The sequence below is a fragment of the Lolium rigidum genome, chromosome 3 (genome assembly GCF_022539505.1).
Source record: "Lolium rigidum isolate FL_2022 chromosome 3, APGP_CSIRO_Lrig_0.1, whole genome shotgun sequence".
Lineage (NCBI taxonomy): Eukaryota > Viridiplantae > Streptophyta > Magnoliopsida > Poales > Poaceae > Lolium > Lolium rigidum.
The window spans coordinates 299,809,577-299,826,450 of record NC_061510.1 but is presented as its reverse complement, the minus strand read 5'-3'; the positions used below and the strand labels follow the sequence as shown (position 1 = coordinate 299,826,450).

The 16,874-nt window shown below is 40.1% G+C and overlaps 1 pseudogene; it reads left to right on the top strand.

Annotated features, from left to right (window-relative positions):
- Positions 1–1,852: 1,852 nt before the first annotated feature.
- Positions 1,853–3,055, top strand: LOC124696736 (annotated as a pseudogene).
- Positions 3,056–16,874: the final 13,819 nt, after the last annotated feature.

Below are 16,874 nucleotides of genomic sequence, written 5' to 3'. Positions count from 1 at the left end.
CTTATCACTCCGCCGCATTCTTCTCCCCTTCTCTTCTCATCTGCTCCCTGTCGAGAGTTCCAAGCGCAACCATGGCGGCGAAAGGTTGGGGCAAATCCAAGGTCACGCGCGAGTCCCTCCTTTCGTATGTCGCCTCCGGGGTCATCCCCGAATTCAAGCAGGAGCGATGGCGGGTTTCGGCGGCGAACGAAGTGGAGCCGCTTCCGAGGCCTGGGGAGTTCGTACTCTTCCTCAGCTTCCTCGAGTGCGGACTCGCGCTCCCCTCCTCCGACTTCCTCCGGCAGCTGCTAGCCTTCTACAGCATCAAGGTCTCCGATCTCGGGCCGCACAGCGTACAGCAAATCTCGTTGTTTGTGGCGCTGTGTGAGTGCTACCTGGGTTGTCCGCCGTACTTCCCCCTATGGGTGTCAATCTTCCATGGGCGGGCGACCCGGGCTAGCAAGAGCAACCAGGCGCTCATCCCGAACGGCGGGATCACCTTCCAGGTGAAATCGGGGGAGAGCTTCATCGACATGGCGCTCCCCAAGAAGGCGCAGTCGCAGTGGCGCCGGTTCTGGTTCTACGCCAAGGAGTACACTCCCCCAGGTGAGGTCTGTACTCCCCAACACACCCCTGAGCCGAGTGTCCCTCGGCGCCTCAACGTCCGGTCGCTGCCGCGCGACCAGGAGGAGGTGGTGAAGGAGATGCGCTGTAATATCCCAGGTTTAGAGGCTACAAAATGAGAGAACACCAAAGTGTGCATTGCATTCATGCATAGAAAATCCGGGGAATTTTCGCGCTTTCAAATAAAACTTACCACAGTAACTGAAGTTTCACTTGACTTGCTGGAATTGAAGTAGATCATCAAGTCAAGCGCTATAAACTTCACTGTGATCTTCGCTAAAACCTTGTTTTGGGTAGAGATGATTTGATCTATGGATTAGATCAAATGGAATTAGTTTTACAACAACACATTCTTTAAGAATCAAACCCTAACTTATTAACACTTAAAAGTTAGCAACTACCTTTGTGTGTAAATTAATTCACTTCTAAACTTATTACCAAATAAGGTAAACCACAGGGTCTAAAGTGAATAAAAGCCACACATTCTTATTTAAATCATAACTTATTAAGTATATGGAATATCATAAAACTAAATCCATTTACATTACGATTTATAGTGCAAACTATTTGAATAAAACTAACTATGGGTATTTTGAAACTCATATGATCATGCCTTGGTGAAATCAAACACCAACTATCCAAATTTGAGGAATAACCTTCAACCTTGATCTTTTGATCAATATTATAATATAAATCCAATCCAATATGATCTAGTGGCTCATCCACAACAATAAAATCATCCACAAGATATTTAGTAACAAATGCCACTTGGCTATCCAAAAATAATCATATGAGAGGATAATGATCTTGCCACATAGGATGAAAATATCTACATGACTTGCTTTCCAAGCTATGCCACCTCATGCTCAAAGGATCCCACGGTATGTTTGCTGCACCCCCATGGGGCTCTCACAGACGTTTGGATTTTCGGCCGTCCGATCGAGCTGACGTGGCGCGATCTCGGCCGACCGTTCGTCCAGGGCGCTGAGGCCCTCCCGCAGACCCACTTTTTATCCATGGGTCACTAAAAGCCCGCCCGGCCAGACCTCTCGCGTGCTGAGACAAAACTGGAGACCCAAACAAAACCCTACCCATTCGCTCCGCATCCTCCAATCCCCTCACGTGATGTCCTCCCCAATCCCCTCGTCTCTCTCCTCTCTCCCACCCTGCTCCGCCGCCATCCACCCTCCTCCACCACCGTTCGGCTCTCCGTGCGTGTCTCTCCTGGTCACGGTGCGAGAGTTCGATTAGGCAGTAGCCCATTCTCGACTCGGCCACCACCGCCGCTCCCAACCGCCGCCGCCGGCCGACGAGGAGAGGCCAGGATGTTCTTCCACATCGTCCTGGAGCGGAACATGCAGCTGCACCCGCGCCACTTCGGCCCGCAACTCCGCGACAAGCTGGTCGCCAAGCTCATGAAGGACGTCGAGGGCACCTGCAGGTAGGGTTTCCGTCAACCCCCTCCTCCACCCGCCCGCCCCCTCCTCCAGCTCGCCGAGCCCTAGAGCCAGGGGCGCTCGAATCCGGTTGGCTGCACCGCAGCGGGCGGCACGGGTTCGTGGTGGCGATCACGGGGGTGGAGGAGGTCGGGAAGGGCTCATCCGGGAGGGCACGGGCTTCGTCACCTTCCCCGTCAAGTACCGGTGCGTCGTCTTCCGGCCCTTCAAGGGCGAGATCCTCGAGGCTGTCGTCACCATGGTCAACAAGGTGGGCTTTTACTCGACTGCCGTATTGTGGCCTTCTTATCCGCGGGCGTGATGTGCTCTGCGGTGCCCGGTTTATCGAACTTCGATTGCTTGGTTCTGCAGATGGGGTTCTTCGCAGTAGGCCGGGCCTGTTCAGATCTTCGTGTAAAATCATGTGAGTGGCTTCTGTGCTTTTAATTGGAGCTGCTTTGTCAAATTGGTGGAGCAAATCGATAAACTTCAGAATTCTCTATGTGGTCAATTATTCAGTACAAGCTCTTACAAGTTCTTGTTTACCTTTCACATTCGGCTCACTGGGTGTGTTTTTCGCTTTTGTATGCAGCTGATTCCCGATGATATGGAGTTCCAATCTGGTGATGTGCCAAACTACACGAGCTTACGATGGATCGGTATGCTTATTTTTGTACAAGTGGTTCCTATTGTTCTTCTCGTCTTCGGTAACTACTGGCTTAGTGTCACTTGCATTACTACGGACTTCACCAGTACATTCATGCTTAAAACAAGTAAAATATTTATTTAGATTAATGATTATCCCTTTCAGCCTTTATATTTAGGAGTGTAGCATCTACAGGTTACATACTCTCCATTCTTTCTCACATGTCAGGAATCCGAATTGGTTATTTGACTGTTTTTTGTGCTTGGTAATTGTTTCATCGAGAAGTTGTTAATTGTTTGATCCAAGTAAATTTTCCGTTTATATTTGCGAGCTTCATTATTCTTTGAAATTTGTTGCAGGTATCATGTAAATGCGTGTCCCATGCTGCTAATTGGATTATTGCAATTATTTGAGTGGCTCAAACTTCCCGGATAGTGATATTGAAGGGATTTCTACCGTATGAAGTTTAGGCGATGAAGGTCATTTTTCTCGTACTCTCTTGCTTTAGTGCATTTCACATATCTTCTCACAATACATAGCTCAACTAGCTTATTACCGTTGCAAATCATCCCTGCTAATCATCCCTTCTTGCAGATGATAAGAAGATTCTTGACTATACAAAGCGATATTTAGCTGCCAGGGTGTCATTTTCTTGTTGTGGGGGAAAGTGTGTTACAACCATTTTTCCGTCTCTTATTGGATAAGGTGATAACTAAAAAGTTATTTTGTGAGATTTTGGTCTGATATTCTTCGCGTTCTAAAAAACATTTTGTATCTATGTAGCTATGTATTTATGTGGGATAAGGATCATGGACAGCGAGAACCGCACCGCACGAGAGAAGGCAGGAGGAGCAAAACTATCGTGCTCCACCACCTCCAAGCCCACTTTGTTGGTGAGTCTCGTGATCTCTCTCTCTCTCTCTATGGAGCGAGCAAGCCTCGAGCGGAGGTTGGCGCTTTGGAGCCTGAGGACTAGGCGTCCATGGCAAGGTGTACATGCTACCACCTCTTTCTTTATCTCCCTAATTTAATTTTTTTATAGTTCTATGCTTTAAATCCATTGAGAAATCTAATGATTTTTCTGTGCCTATTGTACAGATCTGTTGTAATAGTATCTGATTTCTCAGTTTTAAAATTGCTTGTTGTGAAGATTTATCCAGTGATATGTGGATTTATCCAGTGATATGTGCTAAGTAAAAAAGCCTATACTTGCAAGGAATTATTTCCCCCAGGATGATTTAGCATGTCAAAATTGGGTTGTGTTTCTGACAAAGCCATCTCGGTGTACATTTTGTGTTTTGAGTTCATCTAGAACACATTCACCACTTTAATAATCAAGGGTAAGATTACCGACGGTAGAAAGGGAGATGAGTTTGTTCTATTAAGCTTTTTGTTCATTCTATTTTGATAAAATAATTACAAGAAATTTATTACGAAAAGCTAAATTATATTATTATAATTGTTGATGGTTATTTCCCTTGCAGCAAAAATTCTCATCGGCTTCTTTATTCGTGGAAACTCGACCAAGGTCGGAGGGATGAGTTCCATGCCCACTTGCTATTTGATAAAACACAGAATGCTTGGATGTTCTCTTTTTTGCTTTGTTTCTCCTTGTATCAGGTACATGGCTGAATTCTGGTAGTATACTCTGAGTTACAAATGTCACATATCAGATTATGTTAGCCTCAATCTGTGGAGCCATGCCACTTGTATTTTTTCGTGGCCAAGCTGAATACACCGTGCGATGTGTCTCGGGGAGCCTGAATTCTGTTTTCCGGCCTAGCTTGGATTTCAGTCATATATTTTATGATCTCATTTGGGTATTTGCTCTCGTGTAGTGGTGCTGTAGTTGCATAAATGTTTGCGGTACGGGTATTTTCTGAATGGTACTAACATCATGTCCAATGCGTACATGGGCATGTAACGGAGAAATAAAAAGGGTGGACGCGGTTTCTTTATGTTACCAGGAACTTGCACTACGAGTTTGTTGTGGTGTGATTGCTGCATTTCGGTACTGGATCACCCCCAAAGGATTAGCTCCATGATTACCTCTGAACTGTAATTAAGTAGCTTATGTTTATGGATTTACCTAGCCAATATATTAAGTAGCTTATGATTATGGATTTAGGTAGCTAATATTTTACACAATTGGTTTTACATAAGATTATCAATGCAAGTTTAAGGACTGTTTACCTTACTGCAGATGTTTTTTTATTTTGTCGAAAGTGTGGATCTGAGTTTGATTTCAATTCTCTCTGCTACATGGCAGGTGTCCGGTGTTGGTTCTCCGAGTGTGATAGTCCTGTGATAGCCCTATGTTTTCTTCATGACTTGCTAATGGATAATCTTATGTAAAACATTTACCAACGGTAAAAAGAGAGGTGAGTTTGGATTTTCTGTTTCTATGACTGATTAGCAGGATATCATCACCCTGCTATTCTTCCCACATGCTTATTTGAGGTAATTAACCTGGGTACCTATGCAGGCACACACCATGTAAGCAAGGCAAGAAGAGGATAGGATGACTAAAAAATGACCAATTTAACCACATTTTTTATTTGTCAAGGTTACCTTCTCTATATCTCTAACTATTCAGTTTTATGCATATATCTACTATCCTCAGTTAGGTTGGCGATTTAGAAAATATAGTTGTCATAATTATTTTCGGGCAACGTCTTAAATAGCAAGAATGTATTGTGTCTGACCTTGAGAGAAAATTCGTTTGACTTATACATGCAAGAATGTACTGTACAGCCCTTGAGAGAAAATTTAATATATAATAAGTTATAGATAATCCATAAACTATATGCTCCATACAAATTACTTGAGAAAAACCTTGGGGATAACCAGAAATTTTTCTTGGTTGAACAAGTTCTGAGTTGCCTGTGAGTATTTGATTTGATTTTCTTTAACCTTCCGCTCGTCTCCCTGACAATGAATTTATTAGAAACTTTGCTGTTGCAGACCTGTAGAAATTATGATTGAACATTCCGACTATGTATTTCAAAATTTAGTAGTAGTACATGTCTACCTGACAATGTTAAAAGGTCAAGTAGATTTTCAAAAGTGTTCTATACTTTTGTTTGTCATGGCTCTGTTTTGAAGGTTCGGGTTCTAAAGAACACTTGCCCAGTCACTTCTTTGTCTTCTTACTTAGTTGTATGCCGTAAAATATGTGTAATAAGCATTCATTTTTTTTATTATGTATTGTTCTATTGTATGCAGCAATTCTTTCCAATTGGCTGGTTCCAATCTATTAGTCCATGGATAGCCATGCTAGAATACTTGTATTGGTCTTTTTCAAAATAACACTCATTTGTGTTTCTTGAATCAACTACATTAATTTCCCTTTCGATGTTTGTTTAATCTCATTGCATTGTGTTCCCTGTTTTGTAGGTTTCTCATGGGTGAGCTAGGTGCTTCTGCATGATGTTGTGAGTTTCTCGATGTTGCTTGTCGTGCCATCTCCTCGCCCGGTTCTTCTTCGAATAGCGGTCGGCCCTGGGTAGGCCAGGAGCTCCAGACATTATTAACTCCCAAATTTTCTGTTGGTATACGTGTTATAGAGGTTGATCGTCAATCTACTTGTAGGAACATTATCATGTTCAAGCAGCTAATCCAACATTCAACCGCTACTGCCTTCACTTATTCATTACTAAGTCTTCTCATAAAAGCTATGGCAGTATGTGCCTACTTGCAAACACAATGCAATAAGTTTAGACACTACCCAGTCTGTGTTGCATGTACTTTTGTATTAGTGATGCGAACAAATCGATCAATTAATTTTGTAGTTAGTATAAAATATCTTTTGCTTGCCTATGCTTGTTTTATCGATTTGCTCAAAATTATTTTGTTTAGTTCTGAGCCTGCCAATGACTCATTAGAGACAAACATCAATGAATAATAAGCTGATCGAAAATGAAACTTACCTTTCGATTCTTTCGATAAGCTGGTGTCGGTTTAATTAAATAGCAGAGCATGACCAAACAACACCGCAAAACAATGAAGCCCTTGGCTAAACACCAGGGGATCTATGTCCCATTCTTTTTTTTTTCTTTTTTGGAAATGGGGGATGTCCCCAGCCTATCAAAGTGATACATTTGGCTTTTATTTCATTAGTGAAGGTGTCGGTCTCGGAATGTACCATTATTTCTGGAATTCATTTTCCTCAAAAACGAGAGATGCATCACAAAATATCTTATAGTATAATGGATTAAGTGTTCAAGAAAAAGCAGCGCTAATTGTTAAGAAAAAGCAGCGTACCGGACAGGTAAGCCACCACCACCATTGCAACTGAGTGCTTATTCCACCTCATCTGCTGTCCTCCGTCGTGATGAAAAAGCCTCCACCAAGCACCACTACAAGGTACAGCCAATGAAGGCATGAACGCTGGCCGCCGCCAACGTGACACTCCGGATCTCCCTTTGCCAGGGGCTCTGTGCCACCAGCTTATTGTTCCTCCATCGGAAAATTTATGTAATAAAATAGAAAAACAACAAAACAATTTTTAGCAAAACAAATTATACTACCGTAGCGTCATGTCATTTTTAAAGAGGTCTCGGGTGAGGTCCTTGCAGCGTCACCGGTCGCAGGTAGCGCGTCGACTCCGTTAGGCAGCGCCACCACCCCGCCCTTGAACCGTCCTTGCCTTCCACGTCTCAATACTCGAAGAAGGAGGAGCATGTGTGGGGTACTGGTGGATGAATCAGGGCGCACGACTAATCTACTTTGAACCAAGTTTTTTTTGCTGCTATGTGCAATATGTTTCCCTATTTTCGACATGATTTCGCATTATGAGCTGATACGCCATGGCCTCAAATGCTGATGAGATATTAATATTTGTTTGTCACATTTTGGTTTTCATATGTTACTTAAACAAAACATAGTATTATATTGGCTATTAATTTTATCGTCCTTATACAAAATGAACATATGCACGACCTTCACGGGATAAATTAAATGTGGGAACGATTGCTCCTATTGAAAATTTAAGAAACATATTATTACTTTCACACCTAATCTCTATTGTCGCTATATAAAATGTAAATCTATGTGAATTCTACGGGGTCGTGCGCCAAGGCGCACATCTAAATCTAGTTGCTATGGATGAGGGCATGACAACCAAGCACCTTACTCATCAAACCAACACAAGAGTCACCATCTATGTGTCATGATGCTAGAGCTTGCCCAAGCCTATAAATAGAGCCACACCCTTCATCCATTTGCTCATCAAGTACCATGATACATGGGAACAAACACATAGAGCCACTCCATGTGAATTAGCTAGAATCAAGATGAAGAAGCTAGGAGGTGGAGGCATACCACAAGATGCAGGTTTATCAGATTTCCTGAAGAACAAGCTACAGAATATTGCAAGGTAGAATTCCTAGGGAAACCATATATTTAGAGGATCATATCATCATCTCTTAAGTAGGACCTTAGGCTATTACAAGACATTTAGAAGTGAGAGAGATTATAGATGCTAACCATAGCCATGTCTATTCTAGAGAATTTTAGAGTAGTATTACATCTTACTTGTTTAAACCAACCTTTAATCTTGTAGATGAGATCCATGTTCCATTAGTGAAACATAACCAAAGCTTATGCTCATATTCTAATCCTAGTTGTGTATCACATTGGTGATCACTACTTAAACCCTAAACTACCTTTGAATTCCAACCCATGGATTAACTTGGATTATAATTAGAACCCTGCCATACCTCATGCCTATTTATACTTAAATTTAGTGAAGAGTATGCAAAACCTACACCTTTTCATGTAGGATCCACCCCACATAAAATATTATGTCCCCACTTGTGTATCATGGATCACAAATATAAACCAAGCCATCTATACTTAGGACTAAATGCCTTTGGTGAGTAGAATGAAACCAATACCCTATTTTTAATTTGTTATCCAAATACTTTGCCTAAGTGAACCAAATGAAATTGTATTTCTAAAATAGTACCACATTAGTAAGTAAATTGACCAATGATAAGCTTGGGAATTATATTAAGAAGTTCAAGCCATATTTGCTAAGCAAGATTAGTGAATATAGTATAGATTCAACCATTTTCTTAAACTCTTAAAGATAAATTCTCCACATAAAATGATGAATTCAATTCCATTTCCCTTACCATTTATTTAAACTCCAACCTTAATTAAAATATATGTGAACCTCACTATTGTTAAGCACCCTAGCCAAAATTAAATGATATGTTCCCCATGCACAGGTTATAAATTTCAAACCATTCAAATAGAATTGTATCTCAAATAAAAAGAATTAAGATCAAAACCTGAACCCTATTATTTTAATTATACATCACAAGAACACCAATTTAACTCAAATCTTAAATAATTAATTGATAACACAATTATGCAGGGAGTATTATTATCAGGTGATATTGAAAATCAAATATTATAGAACCTGCAAAGCAAAGCAGAAACCAAATGAGAATTCAATTTGAATTCAAACCAGTAAATAAAAAACAGAAAATAAAAACAGCAAATAAAAATTTGAAATGAGAAAAGGAGGGAAAGCTTTACCTGTCCACCGAAGCAGCCCAGCACCATAGCAACCCACACCACGGCCCAGGTCAGCCCAGCCCACGAAGAAAACGACCCAAACCATGTATCGTTTCAACGAAGAAGAAAAGGAGCACCGTCTTCTTCTCCGGCGTCGACAGCGCAGAGGAGAAGCCGGCCACCTCACCGTGATGGATAGGGACGCCCTGGACATCGTCAGAAATCTCAGAACCGCGCCCAAATCCTCTCGCATCCGAGCCTATCTAATTGCGTCCGGATTCGTGCTCGTTTGCAGTAACAGTGGCACCGCCACATCTCGGCCGTCGCCGGCGGTGAACTTCCTAATTTGACCTCACGGAGCTCTATAAATAGGCCAAGAGCTTCTCCAGGAAACCCTAGTACCTCGCCACCCAACCATTCTCTCTCAGACACCCTCTATCTCTCACCATTATCCGCTTACTGTCACCAGCGTCGTGGACGAGTTCGACGGAGGAGACCACCCCAGCCTCAGGCGCGTGGTCGAGGAGAAGCGCCTGGCGCCGTAGATCATCTGGGAGGAAGGAATCGTCCTGAATCTTCCTCAAGCTGACAAATTTCGCCGATCCCTTATGCAGCATATCGCCGGTAATGGCGAATCCATCACCGTCTCCATCGATAATCGACATCGCCGACCTTACCATCGGGTCCAGGGTGAGATTGCGCATCCATAGACCCTTAATTTACATCTTCTCGTCGTCTGTAGCCAATTCTCGCGTTTTGGCCGGAGCTCACCGCCGCAGAGATGCTCGCCGGAGTTGCTCCGGTGACCTATCGGTGGCGGCGTTGATGCTCATCTATTCAGTATCTTCTTGCGGTTCTAACGCGCCTCAAATCATCGCCGATAGTGCACTGTACCGTCCTCGTCGTTGCTCGCCGGCGCTCTCTCCGGCGAGGTGACGTGGAGGTGGACCCGCTGGTCGTGTTGACTTGGTCAGCTGCCAACGAGGCAGGAGACTAGTCAGCGGCCCCACCAGTCAGTGTCTCAGGCTAGGTAGCGAACCGGTGTGTTTAGTATTTTCACTTTATTTCAAATTCCAGAAAATGTCTGAAACTTTGCAAAATCATAGAAATTTCATTTCAACTCAGAAAAATGCAAATAATATATCAAAATGCTCACAAAAATCAACTCTACTCAAATAAAATATAAAACAAAAATGTGTGTCAAAATAAAAAGTCACTTATTTTTAACCTTATCAATTATGTCATTTCAATTATTTAAAATACAATTTGAAATCAATAATTAGTGAAATTTCAAAATTAAATTTTAACTATTCAGTAACTAAGTAAAATGTTAAGATTAATTTTATTTATCATATTTGCATTAACTTAATTATTAGTGGTCATTCATAAACCCTAATTTGCAAATTACCATTTACCATTTTCTTTAAATAAGTAATAACTCAAGAAAATATTATAAGCCAATATTATTTTGGTAAATCCAAAACTTATTTACTTAAACATCTTTAGTTAACAAGTTAATTATTTTAAACCCTAATAACAATAATTAAACCATGATTCTTAATTAAACCAAAATAGGAGTTACCCTAATTATTAATTCTTGTGGAAAATTAATAAAATGTTAAACCATTACTAATTTTGAATCAAAGTAATTAGTAACCACAACTCTATTACCACTCATCATTTTAGGAGTTGTACCATAATTTAGAGAACCTTATTAGGTGACCAACAAATACAAGTCATGATCCACCCAACATAGAACCAATTCACATGAGATTATCATTTCATGTTCCTATTCTTAATTAAAACCTATATGATTCACTAGTATCACCTTGATATAAACCCTAACTTGTTAATTGAATTAGTACCATTGATCACCACTCCTATATACCATACCATTAGGATCAACCTCAACCATCATAATTTAGTAGAACCATAATTATGAACCCTAGTTACAACCTTGTGTAGCAAATCACATCACATGCTCCTATCCAACTAAACCCTACTTAGGAAATGATAAGTCACTTAGTTTAGAAACTATTAGTGAGTACTTACTGAAGCAAATGAGAAACCATAGTAAACCCTAGTAGCTAATTTATAGAACCATCTGGATAACCATCCTTTGATATGATGCTTAGAAGAAACCATAGCAATAAACCTACCAATACTAGCTATATAGAAACCATTCCAAGATAAGAACCAACTAGTTCCTATTCGAGAACCAGATGAATTCAATAGTAAACCCTAGAAAGCCATAGCTCCTATGTAGAGAAGTTCATATTCTTATTTAACCTGTTCTTCAAAAGTTATTCTTTTGAAGTACAAATATCAATCAAACCTTAGAAGCCTTAATCCTTCTTTGAAATACTAAATATTTCTTAAACAACATGTTCTTCCAAAGTTATTCTTTTGAAGTATAGCATAAGTAATCATCAACCATGTCCTGTAGAACTTAAAATTGACAACTGTACTTTATATATTGTTCCACCACTATTCTTTATGTGTATGATTGTTATGATATCTTATATCACTTGGTTCTGATGCTAATATAACGAAACCCTAATAAAAACCTTGTTTGAGAACCATTCTAAAAGTGCAACACACCCTAAAGAAATCTTTACAACTCATCCATCCTAAATCATCGAGGTTAGGTTACGCTCGGGACGGTTGCATCTCATACTATGCATTATAGCATCTTTGCCAGTTCTTTAAACATTGTCCTTACCGGACGTGATGGTATTTCAGAATTTGGAGTTATCACGTATCGAAGCTTTTGCCTGCATAATCTTGCGGTCAAGAAAGGCAAGTTCATCGCTTGCTCATGTCATTTGATTATTTGTATCAAACTATATGCAAAGTATTATACTTATCACTCATGCATTGAAAAGCAAAGTATTATTTTACAATTATGAATATGACTATGTGGTGGGCAATGGAACCATGGTATGTGTTGATATGGTGGAGGTTCCATTGCATGGGTTATATCACCCTAGGATTAATTAACAATGCCGTCCAGTGATTCTACCGCCGTACAAATCGCGTTAACCATGAGATGTATAATGGCTCTGGGGAAGTCAGCTGTATCTTTTCCCTTCTGCACGCCAACGGATTGGTAGAGCCGGCGGGGTGTTGGAGGCACTGCCGTAGGTTGGGATAGCCTTTTAAATCCCCATCCATTAGTGATGATGGCTCTACGATCTATGATGGATTGTCCGGAGTACACCATGAGTAAAGCCGTATTATCGGGGGAAGTCTACTGGAGGTGTACGGTTAGACAAAAGGGTGGGTTTGTAGGGTCGCGGAGAAGGCAGTGATTGGCTTGGATCTTATACTGGGCCTCACACCAAAGGAAGTGTGGACGGGGACATACTCTCGGCCGGCAACATGGTTAAGATCTCTTGTGGGGTAAAGTAACGCACCTCTGCGAGAGGGTATCAAGAATTGTGATTGTCACTCCCTGTTCCGGGAAGGGAGCTGTGAACGCGGCGGGAAAGGAACTCCACGAAGTTCTAGTCAACTTTGTGAAGGCGACGGGCATAGTTTTCGAGAATAAAATAAACCTTTTGAAGAAATGTTTATGAAAACTTGCATTGGCCTATGACTTTACGGTCTATGGCTGTAGCTAGTGCATGATACACCTATTTCCTAATATGAACTTGCTTGAGTACGCTCGTACTCATTCTATCCCATTTGAACCCCCTTCTTAGATCAAGGCACCGAAGGAGAAACTACCGTGGAACTCGAAGACAAAGGAGTCAACTGCAACAAGATGAAGAATCCAATCAAAGAAGTCAATGGAGTCAACTTCTGTATCAGCTATAATGGAAACCTAGACTAGTATTAGAAGGGAACCTTTCCCTAATCATAGCACCTAAGTAGCTAGAGTTCTATAGCAAGCCAATTAGCTCTTAAACTTGAGTTAGCAACAAGTTAGACTACGAGTCGTTCTTCTGGAGCTTTATTTGAAGTTTTACCTCACTGTAAAGTAGGAGGCTGTGTGGATCTTATGTAAACAGTTCGTGTGTACTTCTATAGACATACCTTGGACTCGCATATGTTTCTGTTGTACCACTCCGAGAGATGTAATATGAGTGGAACGGTGTTTCACTTGTGTTATGTCAACGACTTGTGTACTACACCATGCGGTGGTCTGTTGGGTCACCACAGCTGGTATCAGAGCAAATGCTTTGACCCTAGGATTAAAACCCTTTAAAGGAGACCTGTAGGTTTTGGTAGTGTCTATAGGAAGTGTTTTAACTAAGCCAACTATGCTAAACCAATTATTCTTTTGACTTGAGATGGGTATTCACTTGAGAATAATCCTGACACACTTGAGTCAATCTTTCTAATCTATATTTCTTATGTAAAGTTAGTTAGTTATCTTGCTTCATTCCAAATAACTAGAACACCATTGAAGCTTAAGATAATGGGTGGTAGTAGACCACAGTTGGTATACAGTACATGGTAGTCCAAAGAGAGGATACAACCATAAGGAAGATATCCTATTGGAAGATGTATACCAATACAAGTATGGTTAAGTAAGAGTCATTTAAAATGTCAAATGACTGATGTTAAGTAAGGGAGATAAGTTATATAAGGTAGTATATGTCTATGATGAGTCAATCATAGGAGGCAAGGAAGAGTGATAGGAGTTATACAACTCTACTTTTCATATTTAAGTTGGTAATAATATATGATTCACTTGAGAATCATGATGTGAGGGAGTAGACCATCATAAGTACGATAACAAAAGGATGATAAGGAGTAGGATTTAGGGAATAGTTCGAAAGCTTAGGCCTTAAAATCCTAATAACTGTGTCAAGAATGTTAGAACCATAGTCCTTAATTTAAAAAAAAAGGCTTATTTAGAGCATATCACATAGAGAAATCCTAGAGTTATAGTTGGTATATTTTAAACAATCATGTGTTTAGAGTAGACATGTTAGAACTAATTGTATTATAGGAAGTAGTCCTCAATAGCACATATATATGGTATACTACTTTGTTAGTACTTCCAAAGAAAACTAGGTTAACTTCAACTATCCCAGGCCATTTTGTTTCAAGTTTGTCTCATTGCAAATGTGCAATTAAGATAAATGTTGAGACCACTAGTAGAAATTCACGTATTGTGCTAAGTATCACAACCTAAACCTATCTTATGTGGTGTTATATACTACACATCGATCCTGATGTTTAGGGATGTCTTACCCAACTATTATATTCAGGCATATAAGGATGTGTATTATAAGCACAAAGCTGGATCTTCTTGGATTTTCTTGAATCTTCATTGATTGACTAGATCCATACATGAAGTTTGACTTTGATATGCAAATGCATGTTGCAATATCAAGCTCTTACTTGATGTTATAGGTCTAGAGGGTAAAGGTATTCGTGTGAGGAAGTGACGAATTCTGAAGATTTTGAAGATAAGATGAAGGTTCACTTGAAGAAGGAAGTAAAAATTGTGGGAAGCAACCCCAACAATCTGAAGGAAGGACCAATCAAAACTCATTTTTATCCTTAATCAAGGAGTACTTCAACATAGAAGTACCATGAAAGTGAGAAAAATAGTGAATATGGAGCAGAAGAAGTAGAGATGTATTCATTCTGGAAGAAGGGAATGCAAGTGAAGTCACTCACAATACTATTTTCATAGTATCAACAAGTGGTTATCTTGCAAAACAAACCCTAGAAGAAGGAAAATAGACAAGTGAAGTCGCAGCTGGTATAATAAGACCGCAGCTGATATAGGATAATCATGAAGAGAAAGTATGTGAAGTGAGGTGTATCTTGACTAAAACTATAAAAGTAGCCACAGCTGGTAGGTAGATATTGCCTAAAACCATAACATAGCCACAGCTGGTATCCAATAAGCCACATCTAGTGCTAGGTAGTCTACAGCTGATATTTGATAGACCACAGCCTGAACATTTCTTTACCCTAAAAAAAAGGGGGATTCCGCAGCTAGTATTTCACAGCTGGTATCTCGTGGTTGGTACATATTTAGTCGGAGGATTCATAATGGATACCCACAATTGTGTGGATACACCGCAAAGAATTCTTCGTGAGACTTTAGAAAGGTACAAAATATAAACCAGACTTAAACCAACTACCTCACCTTGGAGTTTAATGATTAGAAGAAAGGAAGTTTGAAGATCATTAGTAAACTCCAAGGGGGAGAGGAAGGCTGAATGAGAAGTATTAAAATATAATATTCGAAGTATGATGGACCAAGAAGAAGGTTTGAACTGAGAGGAAGTCCGATCTTATTTTTATAAGGTTGTTGGGAACTACCCATATAAAGGTACTCTCAGGAGGTTGTCCGACCAGAAGCCGAGGTTCATAGCTCGAGGAAGTAAGGGTTAGATCTTAACTTGAATAGGTAATTATAATTACTCGAAACCAAGAGAACTCAAGTAAGTCTAAGATAATGAAGTTGGATGAAGAAGTTATCGGAGGACAATCAAAATCTAAGAAAACAAAAGACTGAAGAGTTGGACCATACTATAACATAAGCCTAGTAGAAAGATTCCTTTCATGGAACCTAAAGAAACCAAAAGGAAGATAACTAGTATTAACTAGAAGCCATGATTAGATGGACTAAATGAGTCTAATCCATTCGTAGGACTAAACAACCAGGACCATGCCTTACTAAGTACCATTACTTTCGTTATGCTAGTAAGGGACAACAATACCTTACCTTAAATAAATATTTTAGAATTAAGGTTTGGACATCGCAGCTGGTACACCATAGTGCCATATTACACTGCAGCTGGATTACCGTAGCGGGTAGAACCAAGCTTCTAGTACCCAGATAGGAAGATGTCACCACAACCATTAGTATAGGCCATTAACACAATAATATGTCCTAATCCAAGAATCTTTGGAGAGTAAGTCTATAAGCTTAGAGTGTTGGAAGAAATCATAGAATTGAAGAAAGTATCAGTGCCAGACAACGGAAGACTCCAGGAAGGATGTGGACTAGGGATATATTCAATTATATCTAATGTGATCACCATGGAGTTGAGGGATGGTGATCTGTTCAAGACATTTCAACATTCCGAAACATGAGAGCGTTCGAACTTCGGGACGAAGTTCAGTTTAAGGGAGAGAGTCTGTAATATCCCGGGTTTAGAGGCTACAAAATGAGAGAACACCAAAGTGTGCATTGCATTCATGCATAGAAAATCCAGGGAATTTTCGCGCTTTCAAATAAAACTTACCACGATGGCGAAGTTTCACTTGACTTGCTGGAATTGAAGTAGATCATCAAGTCAAGCGCTATAAACTTCACTGTGATATTCGCTAAAACCTTGTTTTGGGTAGAGATGATTTGATCTATGGATTAGATCAAATGGAATTAGTTTTACAACAACACATTCTTTAAGAATCAAACCCTAACTTATTAACACTTAAAAGTTAGCAACTACCTTTGTGTGTAAATTAATTCACTTCTAAACTTATTACCAAATAAGGTAAACCACAGGGTCTAAAGTGCATAAAAGCCACACTATCTTATTTAAATCATAACTTATTAAGTATATGGAATATCATAAAACTAAATCCATTTACATTACGATTTATAGTGCAAACTATTTGAATAAAACTAACTATGGGTATTTTGAAACTCATATGATCATGCCTTGGTGAAATCAAACACCAACTAT